The sequence below is a fragment of the Megalobrama amblycephala genome, linkage group LG17 (genome assembly GCF_018812025.1).
Source record: "Megalobrama amblycephala isolate DHTTF-2021 linkage group LG17, ASM1881202v1, whole genome shotgun sequence".
Lineage (NCBI taxonomy): Eukaryota > Metazoa > Chordata > Actinopteri > Cypriniformes > Xenocyprididae > Megalobrama > Megalobrama amblycephala.
The window spans coordinates 3114563-3135409 of record NC_063060.1 but is presented as its reverse complement, the minus strand read 5'-3'; the positions used below and the strand labels follow the sequence as shown (position 1 = coordinate 3135409).

The following is a 20847-nucleotide window of genomic DNA, read 5'->3' as shown; positions in this document are numbered from 1 at the left end:
CCAACACGGCTGGGAGCATCAGGCTAACAGCAGCAGTGAGCAATTAAAGACCTATTAAGATCATTTTAGGTAAAAGAGCTGAAAAATGATCAAAAATGAGGATTTACTGGTTCATCACTTTCGACCAATAGGTGGCGCTGTGTCCAAATTCTTGCGGTATGGTCAGAGTGAGGTGACAATGACACTTGCAAAGTTTGGTGATTTATGATTTTTGGACAAACCCAGCAGAATTTATAAGCAAAAATATCCATTTTTCATATTTCCGCACCAGTAGGTGGCGCTGCGCCGAAACACTGCATGATACCTCAGGTCATACTTGTGATGACAGGTACCAAGTTTGGTCTGAATACGATAAAGCAGTGCAGAGATACAGCTACAAGAGTGGGCTTTACAACATGCCTCAAATTCATTGCTCCGGTATACGAAAACGGTTTTACGTATCGACTTGAAATCCATAACTTTTTGTCGGCATCGTCTGTAGATGATACATTTCAATTTTGGTGAAAATCAGAGCAAAGGTGTAGGAGGAGTTCGAAAAAGTAGGTTTTTAAAGAAAAACAATATGGCGGACAGGAAGTTCAGCCGACTATAGCAAATTTGATATCTATGTTCTCAACATGACCCAAGGAATCTACTGAGTCCAGTTTCATTACAATCGGTTAATATAGTCAAAAGTTATTAGCATTTTTGTAAATTTTGTTATAACTATTGACCACAAGGTGGCGCTGTGCCGAAACTTCTCAGGCTCCTTCAGGGCATTGTCCTGATGACCCATACCGAGTTTCATAATGATATGCTAATGCGTTCGTAAAATACAGCATTTTAGCACAAAATTCAAAATGGCCGACGGCCTAAATGGCCGAAGTGGGAAAATTGGATATCATTCGACTCGATATGATTCCCCAAATCCAACGAGACCAAATTTATGATTTTTGGACAAACCCATCAGAAGTTATAAGCAAAAATGTCAATTTTTCATATCTCCGCACCAGTAGGTGGCGCTGCGCCGAAACACTGCATGGTACCTCAGGTCATGCTTGTGATGACATGTACCAAGTTTGGTCTGAATACGATAAAGCATTGCGGAAATACAGCCTTACTTCTGTTTTCACAAGCACTACATACAATTCGTTCGTGAGTTTTTCGAAAACGGTTTGAGGAATCGACTTGAATTCCATAACGTTTTGTCAGCATGGTCTGAAGCTGATCTGATTCAATTTTCATGAAAATCGGAGTAACGGTCTAGGAGGAGTTCGAAAAAGTACGTTTTTCAGAAAATTCAAAATGGCGGAAAAATTTTCATGACGGAAAATGACGTCATATGGTACAGTCGATTCGTCTTGAGCCAAGGAATCAGGGGAAAAAAGAATTTTGTTTCTAGCCCTTATGGTTCAAAAGTTATTAACATAAACATAAGTGCAAATTTGGACAGCTGGTGGCGCTAGAGGGATTGAGTTAGAGACTCCAAATTTGCTATGGACAAAGGTCAGACTGTCCTCTAACTGTGTGCCAAATTTCACAACTTTCCCGCAAGCGGTTCTATGGGCTGCCATAGACATCAAGAGCGGAAGAAGAAGAAGAATAATAAGCGTACGGAACGCCAACAATAACAATAGGTGCCTAAGCACCTTCGGTGCTTGGCCCCTAATAAGCGTACGGAACGCCAACAATAACAATAGGTGCCTAAGCACCTTCGGTGCTTGGCCCCTAATAAGCGTACGGAACGCCAACAATAAAATAGGTGCCTAAGCACCTTTGGTGCTTGGCCCCTAATAATAAGCGTACGGAACGCCAACAATAACAATAGGTGCCTAAGCACCTTCGGTGCTTGGCCCCTAAAAATGATGAGAGGATAACAAAATGGATAAAAAATACATACTTGAAGTATTCCTTTTGCCCCCTGAGTCTCTACATCTTTCAGCTTTAGCCTTGAGTGTTGAACTCCTTCAGCTTCACCCCTGACTTTCTGGGCCCTGAAGATTTGCCCCCTGAGTCTCTGCCTCCTACAGCTTCAGCCCTGAGTGTCGAACTCCTTCGGCTTCACCCGAGTTTCTGGGTCCTGAAGATTTGCCCCCTGAGTTTTGCATTCTACAGCTTCAGCCCTGAGTGTCAAACTCCTTCAGCTTCACCCCTGAGTTTCTGGGTCCTGAAGATTTGCCCCCTGAGTCTCTGCCTCCTACAGCTTCACCCCTGAGTGTCTGGGTCCTGAAGATTTGCCCCCTGAGTCTCTGCCTCCTACAGCTTCAGCCCTGAGTGTCGAACTCCTTCGGCTTCACCCCTGAGTTTCTGGGTCCTGAAGATTTGCCCCCTGAGTTTTGCATTCTACAGCTTCAGCCCTGAGTGTCAAACTCCTTCAGCTTCACCCCCGAGTTTCTGGGTCCTGAAGATTTGCCCCCTGAGTCTCTACATCTTTCAGCTTCACCCCTGAGTGTCGAACTCCTTCAGCTTCACCCCTGAGTTTCTGGGTCCTGAAGATTTGCCCCCTGAGTCTCTGCCTCCTACAGCTTCACCCATGAGTGTCGAACTCCTTCGGCTTCGTCAGAATGACTGTCCCTACCTCATAAACATTCACTGTGGTGCACACAGAACGGCACTGGCTGCTTGTGATGCCTCCAATGTTGTGAGTGAAATAAGTGCATATGTCACCACTGTTAATAACATATACACATACTACAAGAATTCCCCCATTCGAACAAACCGATTAAACAAACTCCAAAATGAAATGGAGGCACAAGACCTATTGAGTCTAAAACAACCATCGGCAACACGCTGGCTCTCATTGGAGAGGGCAGTTAAGGGCATACGTGCCAACTGGGTTGCTCTGGTATTGGAATTGGAGGAGGAGGAAAACTCGAAAAACTGCCCGGTAGCTAAGGGTATTCGAAAGCGCATCCAAACATACACATTCCCTGCCCTAACTCACATGTTGTCTGACGTCTTGGCCGTTGTGAACCGCATGAATCTCACGTTCCAAAAAGATGATGTTAACATCTCACACATCCACCCTGTTGTGAACATGACCCTTGCTAGCCTAGATGACTTGATGAATGAGCCAGGTAAAGCGGAAACAGAATTCAACAAGGACTTACAAGATGGCAAGTTCTGTGGCATTATTCTGACACATGCAGATGCGCAGAGCTTTTCAGTTTTGCGCAAAGAGTACATAGCAGAGCTCACCAGATCTATCAGAAAAAGATTTCCTTTGGAGCATGTGGGTCTCATCGCTGACCTCGACACCGTACTCAATGCATCTCGCTATCCGGGCACTGACAGTGCATTGAAGAGCTATGGGCTGGATGCTTTGGAGCGCGTTTGTGACCACTATGGAGCGCAGAAGTGCGCATCTGCGCCCCTGGTACAGAAGGAGCGCGTGCTGCAGGATTTCCTCCCGATGAAACGAGTGCTTGCAGGATCGGGACATCCCACATTCAGAGAGTCCTGCAAACTTCTGATCACTTCCCTGGGAGAAATGTTTCCTGACTACAAAACTCTGGCTGAAGTGGCGCTAGTTATTCCGGTCTCCAGTGTGGCAGCAAAACGCAGTTTCAGCCTCCAGAACAAAATCAAAACTGTCACAAGAAGTCGTCTTTCTGAGGCAAAGACACAGAATTTAATGACAATTGCCTCTGCATCTGTCTCCCTTGATGCGTTTGATTACGCACAGGCGAGCAACCAATTCAAGTCGATGCGGAACAGGAGGAAGATTTGAGTTCAGGCAGATAGGCCAGAACAATGATTGAAATATTTTGTTACGTATTTAAGTTATGCAAGTTGCGTTGTTTATATCTGCCTGTTCTGGCTCAAATGGCCTTGTTTAAATTGCCTCCGCTGACAGGGCGGAAAAAAAAAAAAAAAAGAAATTGTTGAACATGAAATTTCATGCAGTTTTTGTTCATTTGTTATGTTCATAAATAAATAAATAAATGAATTCTTTAGGCTATCTGCTCGTTTTCGTGATTAAAATATGAATGAAAATAAAAGCTATTAGAAAATATGAAAATTAAAATGACAGGTAATAATAGATTATGACGGAATTTTTACGACCCTGTCCGTCAAAATGACGGACAATGAGAAAGTCTAACGCGACCTCTGATATATATATATATATATATATATATATATATATATTATTGGACCAGATATAATAAATGAGAAAAGCATTGTTTTGATAGCAAGTCAAAATAGTCTTTGTGACTGAGTAAAATTGATGGGTAAAGGTTTCTTGGAATAAAATAATTGTTTTCTGCCTTATTGAATGTAATTTCGTATTGGCTAGGAAATGCAGTATAATCTATTGGGAACAATTCACTTTTCTCTATAACTTACTGTAGCACTACAGGTCTTTCTACGTATATTCCTTTGTTTGGAAAGCTCCTTCGGCCTTGTGTAATCTGATGCCGTTTGTTGTTTTTGAAGAGTTGTGCTGCAGAATGAGAGTCTCACGACTTGATGCCTGCTTGTTATTTAACTTACCGAAATGTATTATATAACTTTGTCTTCTTATTGTTCACACAGATCTTTCCACAGCCGGATGTACTTCCTCTGCCCTCACTGCAAGAAGGCTCCACCCTCTCTTCCTGTGCACCTCAGGACGGTGTGCATGCGCGACCGCTCAGAGGCAGAGATACAGGCCACGGTGATCCAAGCCAAGAAAGAGCTGTCTAAATTTATCCACAGGGGACGTCTCTGGGAGTACCAGAGTATTAAAGACATTTTGGCAACTGCTGATCCTCTTGCCAGGTGTGTAAATTACATTTCATGCTTCGCTGCTTTGTCATGTTGCAGTACAATATTTAATATTTATTAAAATGTTTGTGTTTAATTTCCTCAGGTTGTTAGAGGAGATGCAAAAGTTGTGGCTTAGGGCTTAGTGGTAACAAACAAACCTCCAGTCCTCCCTTCCCCCACACGGCCTGTGCCCTCTTTACCTTCATCTGCTCCTCAAAGCCCTGGAGAAGGTGCGAACAAGCCACACGTTGTGACGAACATGACCGTAAGTGTATTTTACTTTACCCATGCCTCCTGATCTTGTGCTCCACAGATGCGTGTACCTTGTGAGTGTTTGTGACGCCTGACACAAATGTCTGTTTGCAGGATCAGGAACGGGAGGGGAGAACCCACACGCCGAACGAAGCTTCTGTTGCAGTGAAGGAGGAAGTGACTGATGACAAGGAAAATGTAAGTTTATATTCAAAATTACACCATAACAGCAGATTAAATATATGGTGGATAAAGTCATGCAAGACTACAGCTTCATATGTATGTTTTTATTTTCATTACAAAGGGTCTTATCTAGAGAAACGATCTGTCATTTTCTACAAAAATACAACTGTAAAACCTGGAAAAATAAATTTGAAAAAAAATTTTATCACTAAACTACTGTCATAAAAAGTTATAGTTTTGTATATACATAACTCCTGAATAAAAATTAAAATGTGTTTGGACTGATTTTTTTAAAAAAAAGTTACGAACAAATTTGATTGGTTTGTCGATAGTGAGCGCAAATGCAGGTGATAAGCGGTTTTATTAAGCGAGTCATTGAGTCGTTCATTCACGATTCGTTCAAACGGCTGATTCATCAAGAATGAGACAGATGTTTGTGAATGGGTCATTGAATCTTTGACTCAAACGATTTGTTCAAAACACTGAATCATTCAAAACATGACTGAGTGTTGCTGTCAGATGCGCTATGTTGTGATCTTTGTTTTCAATTCATCGGATCTATTTTCGCTGCTAAAATAAACCAAAACAGTAACTTAATATTATTAACTTGTTTGTTGAACTGTCATATCAGTGTCACATTTGGTGACACTGAGCGGGGTGTAAATGTAAATGTTTACTCACTCTCACACAAAAATAAATCACTGCATTTAAATTGACTCACGACATAGCTCTCCATTCACTCTAGTCTAGTCTCTTGCCAAGTTCACTTGTGCCAGCTCTCGCTAGTCTGTTATCAATCTCGATTTACATCGGCCTTTACTACAAAACCCCAACAGTCTTTTTAAAGACTAAACCCACAAACATTCTTTTTAAAGATTAGATCAAATCTCAGCCCTAGCCAGTCATTTTTTTAACTGCTAGGCAGTAGCTACACTTAGCTAAAACTACCCACGCAACTAAGACACACACACACACACACACACACTGACGAGGACTACAATCGTTAAGTATTAAAATAAAATCTGAATTGTCTGCAAAATAATTGTTTTGTTCGTTTAATTAAAGATCGTGCCTAAGTCCCGACTGATTAGCCCCTGATACGTCTCTCAACATAGCCACACACACAGTTACATATTGCCTAAATTTTATTGAAAACACATAACAAAAATGGAGAAATTTCTTGTGAAGACCAACAAGCCAACCGACGCACCACCAGCTGCAAAAAAGCTTCGAAGGTACGATGAAGCATACCTGCAGTTTGGGTTTACAGTCACAGCTGATCTGAGACCTCAGTGTGTCGTGTGTGCCGAAGTGCTGGCAAACGACAGTATGAAGCCCTGCAAATTAAAAAGGCACCTCGAAACAAAGCATGCTGGCATTAAAAATAAACCGGATGAATATTTTAAAAGAAAGCTTGATGGCCTCCATCAGCAACAGGCAACCATTTCAGTGCACAGCACTGTGTCTAAACAGTATTTGGAGGCATTGTATGTAGTGGCCAAAAGAATCGCTCAACTGGGTAAACCGCATACAATCGCCAGACTCTCATTTTGCCGGCAGCACAAGACATGTGCAGAATAATGATAAGCGATAGTGCAGCAGCCAAACTCGATGCATTGGCCTATGCACGGATGGTGCGCAGGCAATAACAGGGCGTGAGCGTGGCCTAGCTGCTCGCATTCAGCAAGTAGCTCCACTTGTGAAATGGACACATTGCATGGTCCATCGCGAAGCACTAGCTGCTAAAAAAATGCGGGTTCTCTTTGACTCCGTGCTGAACCAATCCATGAAAATTATAAATCTCATCAAATCACGGCCGCTAAACTCTCGCTTGTTTGGGGTCCTCTGCCAGGAGATGGGGTCAGGGCACGAACAGCTGCTTCTGCACACTGAAGTTCACTGGCTCTCCAGGGGGCGGGTGTTACAGCGGTTATATGAGCTGTGAGAGGAGGTGAAGTGTGGGTGGCCAAACACACACAATTGCTAGTGTCATCAGGGCCACTGCAGTGCTCTCTGGTATAGGAGCATGCACTGGGCGGAGTTCAAGGACTGGAGCTGACTCTGACACTGGAACGGATTCAGGGGCTGGTACAGGCTTTAACCAGAAGTGGTGGTGGCCTCAAAATAGAGAACTGTGTTTTATAAACCTAAAACTGTCAAACATCTGTCCTAAATTCATTAAAGGGGCTATATGTAAGATTTTTACTTTAATAAAGCATAAAAATACCCCAATATGTTTGCAGATATTTAGGAAACATGTTAAGTTCACCTACTTGTTTCTCAGAAAAACAATACTACAGCCAGATATTCTACTTTGAAATGTGCGTTCCGTGTTGGAATGTCTGTCTTTGTTTTGGTCTGTGTGAAACCGTGTGCAGCCAGTTTATCCAATAGTATTTCGACATAACAGGTTGCCAGTTGGCGGAAAACACCGCATATTGCAGCCGTGGAAACCAGCTAACAAACTGGGTCAGAGAATCGCAGATTCTACTTGACCTAAAGCCTCTGGATGCATCTAATAATCTTTATGAACAACAGCACTTTAAAACACAGATAAATCAACTTATCAGCTTACAGTGTGTAAGTCTCCTCAGCTTTCATTGGCTACGTTTACATGCACCAATTTTCATCAATCCGAATGAATTGAATCCGACTGCAGATCTGTTTACATGTACTCTAAACATGTACTCATGTGTGACGTCATATCAATCACACTTGCGGTAACCCGGGTTACGTCAACAGACGATCATGTATCGATGAGATATTGTCAAAAGCATCAAATCTAGGCAATATTAAGAAGATTTGGCATTTCCAATTATTGTAGGCCTGTTACATTAGGCTTCTTTCTTTCATTATTAAATTAATATTATAATAAATTTGCCCCGCAATAATTTCATAGCGCATCATTGCATAACTGACATGTCCTGAGGATAACATAAGATTAGGCTATTTGCTAACTTTGAAAATGATTTAAAATGTTTTAGGTCTTATACAATGAATTATAGGCCTATATTATTGAGAGTGTAGGCTATATATTGTCATCAATGAAAATTAAGCGTAGCTTTACTTCAAGCACTGACAAACACTACAAACACTCAAACAAACTGTTTACACGAAATACTATTATTCTCATTTGTTTCACTAGCCATGTACGGCCACAAGACAAATAATGGAATAAATTTAGAGAGTTATATACCGTTATCAGCATTTTATGTTGAAATTCGTCTCTGAGAGAATATGCTCTGTTAATGCAGCGTCAGACAGCTCTGTCACTTTTTTACTTTCACTTTTTGTGGTGAATACTGACCGAGGTTGAGACTTTTTCACCGGCATAACTCTTGAGCAAAGTTTGCACGTTGCTTCTTGTGTGATATCCATTGGCTCCCCTTCTTGTTTTAAAACGGAAAAAAATCCAATATTATAACGAAAGGATATATACGTCACTGCCTGTTGGCATACATCTTTACAACTACAGACGTGAACGTGAACTTGCGCACTGCGTAATGCATGTCAACATTGCACTGCACATGTGCTCCAGAGACTTTTGACTTTTGATTGAGAAAGTAGTCGGATTCAAGCGTTTACATGGTAATTTTTTGCTGTTAGATCGGATTAGAAAAGGAATAAACCACCCCTTCCAATCCGATCGAAATTTCATTTGGATCGAGCTCAATCGGATCGATTAAGGCGTTTGCATGAACGTTTTTCAATCCGATTACAAGTGGATTATTTGGGTGCATGTAAACGTAGCCATTGTCAGTTGTGCTCCCTCTCGATGCGTATCCTTGGCCACCCGCGTCTCTGAACGAGGGGGCGGGGCAAACTATATTTTGAATTTGGACTGCAGTACCTATTTCAACCACTGGGTGTCATTTCCTATATAAAGCCCCTTTAAACTACTCTGAATTAATTGTTACAAGAAAACCAGGAATATTACCCATTGTAAGATTGTAGCAGTTTCTCTTGATGTAATGTTTCATTGTGAAGGGTGGAGAAGCATCACATTTTATATTAAGGGTGTGATCTTTGTTCGACCATGACGAGGCCTGTTGTGAGTGGAACCTGTCCTGTTAAACCGCTGTATGGTCTTGGCCACCGTGCTGCAGCTCAGTTTCAGGGTCTTGGCAAACTTCTTATAGCCTGCACCATCTTTATGTAGAGCAACAGTTGTTTTTTTCAGATCCTCAGAGGGTTCCTTTGCCATGAGATGCCATGTTGAACTTCCAGTGACCAGTATGAGAGAGTGAGAGAGATAACACCAAATTTAACACACCTGCTCCCCATTCACACCTGAGACCTTGTAACATTAACGAGTCACATGACACCGGGGAGAGAAAATGGCTAATTGAGCCCACTCACTATTGTTATTTTGAGGGGACAGCTGTTCAGCTGTCTGTGTATAATTGTTTTCCCGTCTTTCTGTCTTGTTCCCGTTTTGTCCCGTGAGAGATCCGCCGCAACATGCCAAGGAATCCCTGTGGCATCATCAGGATTTTTAACCAATCAACATACATGACATCTGTGACTCTGTTTTCTATCCTTGAGGACAAACCAACCTGGTGGGATTATTTTGCTTTGGACTTCTTCACAGGACAGCGCTGTTCCTCAATGTGCTCCCAGATTCAAAATGCCTCACCGGTGAGGCCGAACTATAACACACACACACACACACACACATTTTTGTCTATATTGCTTTTCTGTTTCTTCTTGTATAATACACTCTGGGTTGGCATTTATTCTTTGTATTTGTGGTTATTTGTTATAACCTCACTCAGTCAAACAGTTTTAGGAGGGAAAAGAACAAACTTTATTTGTGTAGCCTGCCTTATTTAGGCAGAGTGTTACAATCTTCACTGCATGTATATTTATAACCAAACAAACTATAAAACACAGTTCTTCCTATATTTGTTTACATTTTAAAAATATTAAACATATGTGGTTCAGGCAATATATGCATATAGTCTGCAAATATAAAACACAACCCTAACTCTTTTTGTTAGATATCAGTTTTAATTACCAAATAGCTATTATAAAAGTATAAGCAAAAAGTATAAGAAGATACAATAAAAAAATAAAGCAAATGATTCAGTCAAACATACAAAGTCAGCGCTCTAGTAGGCTACAACAGTGAACTATAACTCCTAAGTATATAAAGTTATGATATTTCACTTTTAGTTCAACAAATTATAGATTTATGAGACCAAAGATCACCCGTTAGATATACAAAAGATGAATTATATTATGTTCAACCACTACTGAGACATCAGAGTCAACGGCAAACATCAGAAGGAAGTAGCCAAGGTAAGGATGCTCTCAGCGGGGTACGTGAGCGCTGAGCACCAGGTGATCATCTGGATCTCACAACTCCAAATAGGCTCTACTTTTATCAATAAACCACAAATTTGAGCTTTAAACCAGTACACTCTTGCCTGAAAACTCTTAAAACTACATATCATGACATAATAACAGTAGTATGTTTGAATTACTTGGGTTTTCTCCTCTGCTACTAACACTTGCTGGTTAGTACGCAATGCATTCTGGGATACCTGGCTGTCTCAAGTCCGCACAAGTCACCTCTCGATGCATTCGTGATAAAAAGGGTGTATCAAGAACACATCCAGAGATTTGAACTGTACTTGGCTAGATGTGAATTTTGAACTGGAACAGTACTTGGACAGCGACTGATGACGTTTCACAAGAACACAGACAAGAAAGCATATTGAGAAACGGATAACTATGAATAAATGAATGAATGAGGCATTTATATAGCACTTTACTATGTACTACTGCACACCCTAAATGCTTCGCAATCACATCAGGGGTCTCGCTCCTCATCCACAACCTGGATAATTCAACAGCAGACAGTGCAACAGGGCCAACTATAGGTGGAGAGGAGAGATTTGGTGTGTGTCTTAGAAGAGACGTTGTTTCTCAGCACAAAGATGAACTACTTATCATGATTTCAGACTGTGGTGATGTGGTTTCTCCACTGCATGGATCTTCATGTGTATCTTCAGGTGATTTTTAATAGAGAAACTCTTTTTACACTGATCACACGTGTGTGGCTTCTCTCCAGTGTGGATCCTCTCATGTGTTTTTAGAGATGAAGACTGACTGAATCTCTTGTCACAGTGTGAACACTTGTAAGGTTTTTCTCCAGTGTGAATTCTCATGTGTATCTTCAGGTGATTTTTAATAGTGAAACGTTTTCCACACTGATCACATGTGTGCAGCTTCTCTCCAGTGTGGATCTTCTTGTGTTGTTTCAGATGTGCTAACTGATTGAATCTCTTGTCACAGTGTGAACACTTGTAAGGTTTTTCTCCAGTGTGGAATCCTCTCATGTGTTTCAGAGATGATGACTGACTGAATCTGTTGTCACAGTGTGAACACTTGTAAGGTTTTTCTCCAGTGTGGATCTTCTCATGTGTTTTCAGAGATGATGACTGACTGAATCTGTTGTCACAGTGTGAACACTTGTAAGGTTTTTCTCCAGTGTGAATTCTCATGTGTATCTTCAGGTGACTTTTAATAGTGAAACTCTTTCCACACTGATCACACGTGTGCAGCTTCTCTCCAGTGTGGACCCTCTCATGTGATTTCAGAGATGATGAACGACTGAATCTCTTGTCACAGTATGAACACTTGTGATCTTTCTCCAGTGTGGATCCTCTCATGTGTTTTCAGAGATGATGATTGATTGAATCTCATGTCACAGTGTGAACACTTGTAAGGTTTTTCTCCAGTGTGAATTCTCATGTGTATCTTCAGGTTACTTTTAATAGTGAAACTCTTTCCACACTGATCACACGTGTGCGGCTTCTCTCTGTGTGGATCCTCTCGTGTGTTTTCAGAGATGATGAATCACTGAATCTCTTGTCACAGTGTGAACAATTGTAAGGTTTTTCTCCAGTGTGAATTCTCTGGTGCACTTTTAAATGGTTTGCTGTAGTAAAAGTCTTCTCACACTCAAAGCACATGTACTCTCTCACACCAGTGTGTGTTTTCTCATGTTGATATAAATAATACAGCTGTGAAAAACTCTTTCCACACAGAGAACATGAATGTGGCTTCTCCTTTGTATGAACTGTCAGGTGTCTCTTCAGGGTTGATGACTCTAGAAATGTTTTGTCACATTGATCACATGTGTGTAGCTTCTCTCCAGTGTGGATCCTTGTGTGTTTTTTAAGGTTTGTTGATTGACTGAAACTCTCCCCACACTGATCACATGTGAACGGCTTCTCTCCAGTGTGAACTTTAATATGACTCTTAAGATGTCCTTTTTGTGTGTAACTCTTCCCACATTGATCACATGTGAACGGCTTCTCTCCGGTGTGAACTTTCATGTGTTCTTTAAGGCTTGATGATCGTGTGAAACTCTTCCCACACGGCTTCTCTCCTGATCACATGTGAACGGCTTCTCTCCTGTATGAACTCTCACATGTGAACGGCTTCTCTCCTGTATGAACTCTCATATGAACCTTAAGATGTTGTTTGGTTGAGAAACTCTTTCCACACTGAGTGCAGGTGAAAGATTTCTTGGCTCTTTTCTTTAGAAATGTCTTTAGTTCTTCACTCTCATTGCTTTCTTCCATCAGGTCTGAAATGAGAGAAAAAAAGTAATTTAACTCTCTGAGGTCTGAAAACACGCTGGCCCGTTTTGCAGGTTTTTTTTCACATTGCAGCAAAACAGACTTAAAATACTCCGTCATTTTTTGTCATAGAGACATAAGTAATATATCAATTGAAACTATAGAATATCTTCTTTTATTTGTATACACTCAGAGTAAAAACAAAATGTTGTGCTTTTCGTAAAATAAAGAAAACTAACATGATGCGTGATCTCTCGTCTCCCTCTGAACGAAGTCCAATCTGATAGTTCTCAGAAAATGAACTGTAACTTATTGAATACTAATCACAAAAAAAATCAGACTTATGTCACAAAACGTTGAAATGTCAGGTTTTAAATCGTGCAAGTCAAATTGAAAACAAACATTCTGTGTTTATGTAATCTGTATGAAAAGAGAGCCATGTCAGAAGTCCGTGATTCAGCTCATTACCCACTAATTCAGCTACGCCCACAGAACGAGCGTTATTCAGAGGCAAATTCAGAGGCAACACATGCATACATTGTCTCAATCATGTATTTATTGTCTTGAAAAGTGTTTATCTGGATGTAAAAGTCATGGTTAGCGAGCTCTAGAAGACATGCAGTTAGTTCCTGTTTTCTTTTCTTCTATAGATGAATTTTAGATGAGTTTTTGTTTCTTTAGCACCCTCTGGCTGCAGTATGAATTGAAAACACCATTCATGGAATAGCCTCTTCTTCTTTAGATGAATTTGTGGACTAAAAATGCACAAAGAGCGCCCTCTGTCTGCAAGTATGAATTGAAAACACCAGCGCTCATAGTGATGACAATGAATATTAAATAAATATAACTCCTCTGTATAGAAAATTGACAAACATATGAGCAAGCAAGCAAGGACAAGGACAATAGCGAAAAATGGCAGATGGAGCAATAATAACTGACATGATCCATGATATCATGATATTTTTAGTGATATTTGTGAATTGTCTTTCTAAATGTTTTGTTAGCATGTTGCTAATGTACTGTTAAATGTGGTTAAAGTTACCATCGTTTCTTACTGTATTCACGGAGACAAGACTGTCGTTATTTTCATTTTTAAACACTTGCAGCCTGTATAATGCATAAACACAACTTCATTCTTTATAAATCTCTCCAACAGTGTGTAATGTTAGCTTTAGCCACTGAGCACAGCCTCAAAATCATTCAGAATCAAATGTAAACATCATATAAATACTATACTTACGCGATTAGACATGCTGCATGATGAACATTTGGTAAAGATCCACTTTGAGGGTTATATTAGCTGTGTGAACTTTGTTTATGCTGTTTAAGGCAAGTGTGAGCAATTAAAGGGGCCGCAGCATGAATAGGTGCATAGTTAATGATGCCCCAAAATAGGCAGTTAAAAATTTAATTTAAAAAAATCTATGGGGTATTTTGAACTGAAACTTCACAGACACATTCAGGGGACACCTTAGACTTATATTACATCTTGTAAAAAAAACGTTCAATGGCACCTTTAAAAATTAACATTATGTATCATTTCATAGTTTAACTGTTTCTCTAAATGTGCAGAAGAATTTAATGTTTTAAATTACTTTTTGGAAAACAAAATGTTTTAATGTGACATCATCATTTAGTGTAACAGATTCTTTTTCAATTAATTATTTTTTGTGCTATATTATCCACTTTTTGTATTTCACCCATAAACTAAGCACATTAAGAATTAAATTGGTCTATCGTAGAGCAACTGATGCTAATTCAGAACTTCATTCTGTTTCTCCATTAAAATGTTGACAGGTATCCAGAAAAGTAGTAAAGAACTGTAAGAAAACGGCTGAAAGCACAAAAACAAAAATAATTGTTCATGTTAGAGGTCCACAAATCCCCTCAGTCTGTTGACAGCAATGAAATGAGCTTTAAGTGTCAATTTACAGCAGATCTGAAGACATCAGCATAATAAATTAGGTGAAAACAGGAACTATTGACATGAAATAAAGAGTGTTTTCAGCAGTTTCTCTGTTAATATTGATGATCCTCAGACTATCAACACTCATTCAACAAGACATTCAGATCATTAGCAGATCATCTCACTTTATTCTGAGAGTTTGATGATAGAAATACATTATTGAAGTCCTATAAACTGCTCTACTGAAAGACAATACTGTTATTTTTCACAACAAGACATGGATAAAACACCAATAATACAAAAACAAACACTAATGAGACTCATCTTCATCAACTACTGCTGCTAAATACCATATCAATATAATATATATGAACTGAAAGTTTGATTTTCTAATAAATTGCATTGATTGCAGTAGTGAAATTAAATCAGAAGAGACAATGATCACAAAAGCCTTTCGAAATAAAGAGCAGCACAAAGTAGGGTTATCATCATAATACAGAATCATCTCATATTTAAGATATCAAAACAGTGATCTGTATTAAATCCAGTATAATCACCAGTATAGGCTACATGTAGATTAGAGAGGATGAATTAAAGTGTGAACTAAATGTAAATAAGGTGTGTATGTGTGTGCGCACTTTCACATGGGCCTCACAGGAGGCGGTTTTAACAATAAAAATACTTATTTTATTGGATATGAGCAATTTGTTGTTTGTGTTGTGGATATTTAATAAAAAAGCTTGCTTCGCTTCGTATATTCAGTTTAACAGCTCTGCAACTGAACTGCTCATATGTTCTGATGCTTAAATCGAATATGAATTGGTAAAACGCCTTTGCAAAATATTTGGACTGCTCTCGAATTTATAATGGACTGAATATCTCTCTCAGAACTTGACGTGTGATTCCACACTGACTGAATATGCACATGAATCACGGTCACACGCACACGCTCAGAGCAATATTGTTTTAGCTACAAACCCGATTCCAAAAAAGTTGGGACAGTGTACAAACTGTGAATAAAAAAGGAATGCAGTAATTTACAAATCTCATAAACTTATATTTTATTCACAATAGAATATAGATAACATATCAAATGTTGAAAGTGAGACATTTTGAAATGACATGCCAAATATTGGCTCATTTTGGATTTCTTTAAAGCTACACATTCCAAAAAATTTGGGACAGGTAGCAGTAAGAGGCCGGAAAAGTTAAATGTACATATAAGGAAGCATCTAGAGGACCAATTTGCAACTTATTAGGTCAATTGGCAACATGATTGGGTATAAAAAGAGCCTCTCAGAGTGGCAGTGACTCTCAGAAGTCAAAATGGGCAGAGGATCACCAATCAGAGAAAAATTGCAAAGAGTTTGAAGTTATAATCATCTACAGTGCATAATATCATCCAAAGATTCAGAGAATCTGGAACAATCTCTGTGCGTAAGGGTCAAGGCCGGAAAACCATACTGGATGCCTGTGATCTTCGGGCCCTTAGACGGCACTGCATAACATACAGGAATGCTACTGTAATGGAAATCACAACATGGGCTCAGGAATACTTCCAGAAAACATTGTCGGTGAACACAATCCACCGTGCCATTCACCGTTGCTGGCTAAAACTCTATAGGTCAAAAAAGAAGCCATATCTACACATGATCCAGGAGCACAGGAGTTTTCTTTGGGCCAAGGCTCATTTAAAATGGACTGTGGCAAAGTGGAAAACTGATCTGTGGTCAGACGAATCAAAATTTGAAGTTTTTTTGGAAAACTGGGCCGCCATGTCATCCAGACTAAAGAGGACAAGGACAACCCAAGTTGTTATCAGCACTCAGTTCAGAAGCCTGCATCTCTGATGGTATGGGGTTGCATGAGTGCATGTGGCATGGGCAGCTTACACATCTGGAAAGGCACCATCAATGCTGAAAGGTATATCCAAGTTCTAGAACAACATATGCTCCCATCCAGACGTCGTCTCTTTCAGGGAAGACCTTGCATTTTCCAACATGACAATGCCAGACCACATACTGCATCAATTACAACATCATGGCTGCGTAGAAGAAGGATCCGGGTACTGAAATGGCCAGCCTGCAGGCCAGATCTTTCACCCATAGAAAACATTTGGTGCGTCATAAAGAGGAAGATGCGACAAAGAAGACCTAAGACAGTTGAGCAACTAGAAGCCTGTATTAGACAAGAATGGGACAACATTCCTATTCCTAAACTTGAGCAACTTGTCTCCTCAGTCCCCAGACGTTTGCAGACTGTTATAAAAAGAAGAGGGGATGCCACATAGTGGTAAACATGGCCTTGTCCCAACTTTTTTGAGATGTGTTGATGCCATGAAATTTAAAATCAACCTATTTTTCCCTTAAAATGATACATTTTCTCAGTTTAAACATTTGATATGTCATCTATGTTGTATTCTGAATAAAATGTTGAAATTTGAAACTTCCACATCATTGTATTCTGTTTTTATTCACAATTTGTTCAGCATCCCAGCTTTTTTGGAATTGGGTTTGTATGTTTTATAGTTTTAAAATATTTCGAAGGACAAACAAATGATCTTTATTGGCTTTATTTCAAGTCAGCTGTCACTTTACTTAGCGCAAGCCCCTATGCGCTCACACACTTGGCACAGCCCTTGTCATTAATTAATATTAGGGCTGTAACGATATGCGATATGAAACCGAAATCGCGATACGCAGGTCCACGAACCTGTATCGCGATGTGAGAAGGCAGAATCGCGACACACCCCTTCCAACTCCCAGAGTTATCCTTCCTGTCCAGATCCAATGCTACCACATTTTTAAATTACTATAAGTATTAGGGGTGTAACGATTTATCGTAGATGGTGTGTCTCAATCAGCTCTCTAGTTCAGTAAGTGTTTCGGGCACACATTGAATCTTGCAAGCAGGTTTAAACGTTTCTCATGTCAGTCTCTTGCATGGTCGCGTGAGAAAAGTCGTGGCTTTCTTTCACCGCAGTGCACAGGAACAGCTGTGCTCACAGAAAAGCAAAAGACGCTTGCGATGCTTTGCTTTAAGAAGTTCTGTGGGGCCGTTCACATATTGCGTCTTTTCCGCGTGCAAGTCAGTTATTATTTTCAAATGTAGCCGCGCGGCAGGCGCGCTCATAATGGATCAACGCGGTCGCGACGCGCATGCAATTCTCAACTTCTCAGAATGCCGCAAGCGCACCGCAGGTCGTGTGACAAGAATCAACCGATCAGCTATGGCCTTTCCGTAACAAAACATCAAAAGCTCAGCCGAACAGCTGATCATAGCTGTACATGGTGTTTTTTATATCTTATCTCCATCAATATATCTCGTCGTAAAACTAATGCAAGGGCTAGAAATCATTTATCCTTTGCAGAAACATCCTGATCCTCTTGGAGAGCTCAGTTCATGGTTGCATAGCAACGACCGACGCCACGGGAGCGCAAGCGCTTTGGAAAGGAGAAGCGGTGCGGCCGCGCCTTCCACGCGTTTTTAGACGCGACATGTGAACGGCCCCTATTCATAATTCTAAGTTCATGTTAAATTTAACATTTTTTTTCAGTGACAGACAGCCCTATTCAACTGTTAATTTGAATACAGAAGGTTTTTATTAAAATTTTATATTTATTTATTTTATTGAAATGTGATCTTGTATGTACAACAAGGAAAATTATTGAAATTTGTTCATGTTTTTTTAATAAATCTTGTTTGAATTTCAGTTTCATTTTGTTCAAAATATCGTGATACGTATCGTATCGTGAACTCCGTATCGAGATACGTATCGTATCGTGACCTGAGCGTATCGTTACACCCCTAATTAATATGAATTAATATGATTAGCCTTTTGCTTGACTACGTTATCAAACAGCTAATAATGTGATGCTAGTGTTACACATACCGTTCCTGTTCTTCAACTCAGACAGAGTCAGACAGCTGCCTTATAACAATCAGTATCCTTACAAACACTCACCCTTATGAAACTCAACCATGTTTTTTGTAGTAACCATGATTTTTATAGTAAAACTATGGTTTTACTACAGTAACCATAGTTTAACTATAGTTCCCTTTCAAGGGAACTCGCGCTGCGTAAATGAAGCACGTATGCAATCTGTCCAATCAGGAGATGGAACGTCATAGGCGGGTGACGTCACTGACCAGGAACCATAAAGCCAGCCCAAAAACACTGTCATTCAGCTTCTGTGTCTTCAGCAAGCGCTCCGTGTGATCTGTCTGTCTTATTTACCGTTGTCTGTCTACTTTGAAAAGTATTACCATGGCGAGCGAGCAGCTATACAGGAAGTGCGTGCACCCTTGTTCGTGTTTTATCCCGGACAGGGACTCGCGTGAAATGTGTGTTGTTTGTATGGGAGTGCAGCGTGCCCAGGCAGCTCTCAAAGGGGGCTGCTTGTGTGCATTGTGATCATCTGCCGCTGAGAACGCTGGCTCGGTTCGTGTTCCCCAGGGCTCGAGTCCCGCTTCTGCCGAGGCAGGGTGGCGCCTTATGTCTTGGGGTTCGCAGATGGATCTATCAGAGGGGTTAGAGACGGGCCATGCCTTATCTCTGCCTTCACCTGGTGCATCCGGCAGTGTATCCATCCGGAGGCTGGAAGCACGCTTTGCGGTTTCTTCCGCTCCGGGGGATACGGTCACGTTAATGGCATCTAGTTCTGAGGAGCTGGATATTGTTAGCGTGGCCACGGGAGAGTCTGAGGATTCGCCACTTCAGTCTCCCGCGAGCGAGGAGCTCATGGAGGTGCTTTCTCGTGCTGTGGCCAAGTTGAGCATCGATTGGCCGGCCGAAAAGCAAGAGCAGACGGTGAGAAGCAAGCTTGACGAACACTTCTTGCCATCCAGGTCTGCTCAGCCTCCACGTCAGGCGCTACCATTTTTTCCCGACCTCCACACTGAGGTGTCGAGGTCGTGGAAGAAGCCGGTATCTACCCGTGTCTACACACCTCAGACCTCCATTTACAGCAACGTGGCTGGAATGAGGAGACACGGGTATGGGGCGATGCCAAGAGCGGAAGAGACGCTTGCGGGCCATCTCTCTCCGCACGCGGCCAAATCCCTTCTGCTGCCGGGTGAGAGCAGCAGAAGCCGAGTACAAGCTCCTCGCAATACAGACAACACCAGAAGCAGAGTGTTGCTACCCGTGCTCCCCCTCCGACGAGTTGGGAGGCGGGGCAGCACTCGCAGGCGAAGTCCTCGAAGGGCAAGACGGATCTGAGGGCCGTCATTGCTGCTAAGAGGGCTTCGTCTAAGAGATCCTGACGCCAGAGGGGCGGTCAGGATCCTGAGGGTGGTCCCCTCCGGAGACAAACAGTGTTCACCTCATCATACGGTGCCTGTGTGTCTTCGGTGCCCTCAGAAGGGCGCTCTGCCAACCCCGCCGCAATGCCGGGGCGCAGTAGTTCCCTGCCTGTCACCCAAGGGTGGTGTGCTTCCTCTGCAGTCACGCCAGTTGTTCCCTGCCGGTCCGCCGCTTCAGGGCACTGTGCTTACTGCTTGTGTTCCACCAGAGACCAGTCTCGAGAGGCTGGTACCCTTAGTAGATTTTTTGTCAGAGTGGAAAAATCTGTCAAAAGTATCTCAGTGGGTCCTGCGAACTATAGAAAAGGGGTACGCGATTCAGATCCGAGGATTGGTTTGTGACGATAGATCTGAAAGACGTGTATTTCCATGTGTCGATCCTTCCATATCACAGAGATGCGGCGCAGAGGCCCTTGCGTATGCAGGGCATCCGCATTCTCAACTACATAGACGATTGGTTGATTCTCGCTCAATCAGAACAGATGGCGGTTCAACATCGAGGTGTTGTTCTCGCTCATATGGAAAAGTTGGGGTTGAGACTAAACGCAAAGAAAAGTGTGCTTTCTCCTGCACAGAGAACCACTTATCTGGGCGTGGTATGGGATTCGGTGATTATGAAAGTCCGTTTATCTCCGGCTCGAATATCATCAATCCTCAATACTGTCTCGGACATAAGGCAAGGCCAGTCACTCACTGTAAAACAGTTTCAGAGACTGTTAGGTCTGATAGCAGCAGCGTCCAATGTTATACCTTGCGGCCTGCTGTACATGAGACCACTGCAGTGGTGGCTCAAAACCAAGGGGTTCTCACCGAGGGGGAATCCGTTTCGTATGATCAGAGTCATGCGGCGATGCTTACGTGCTCTAGACATATGGAAGCAAC

The 20847-nt window shown here is 41.4% G+C and overlaps 1 long non-coding RNA gene and 1 pseudogene across 1 annotated transcript; one reads left to right on the top strand and one right to left on the bottom strand.

Annotated features, from left to right (window-relative positions):
• Positions 1-4161: 4161 nt before the first annotated feature.
• Positions 4162-6541, top strand: LOC125250385. The gene is made up of 3 exons (XR_007180785.1): positions 4162-4740; positions 4832-4993; positions 5095-6541. It is a non-coding gene; the product is annotated as an uncharacterized LOC125250385 (long non-coding RNA).
• Positions 6542-11901: 5360 nt separating this feature from the next.
• Positions 11902-20847, bottom strand: part of LOC125250872 — a 77055-nt pseudogene continuing 68109 nt past the window's right edge.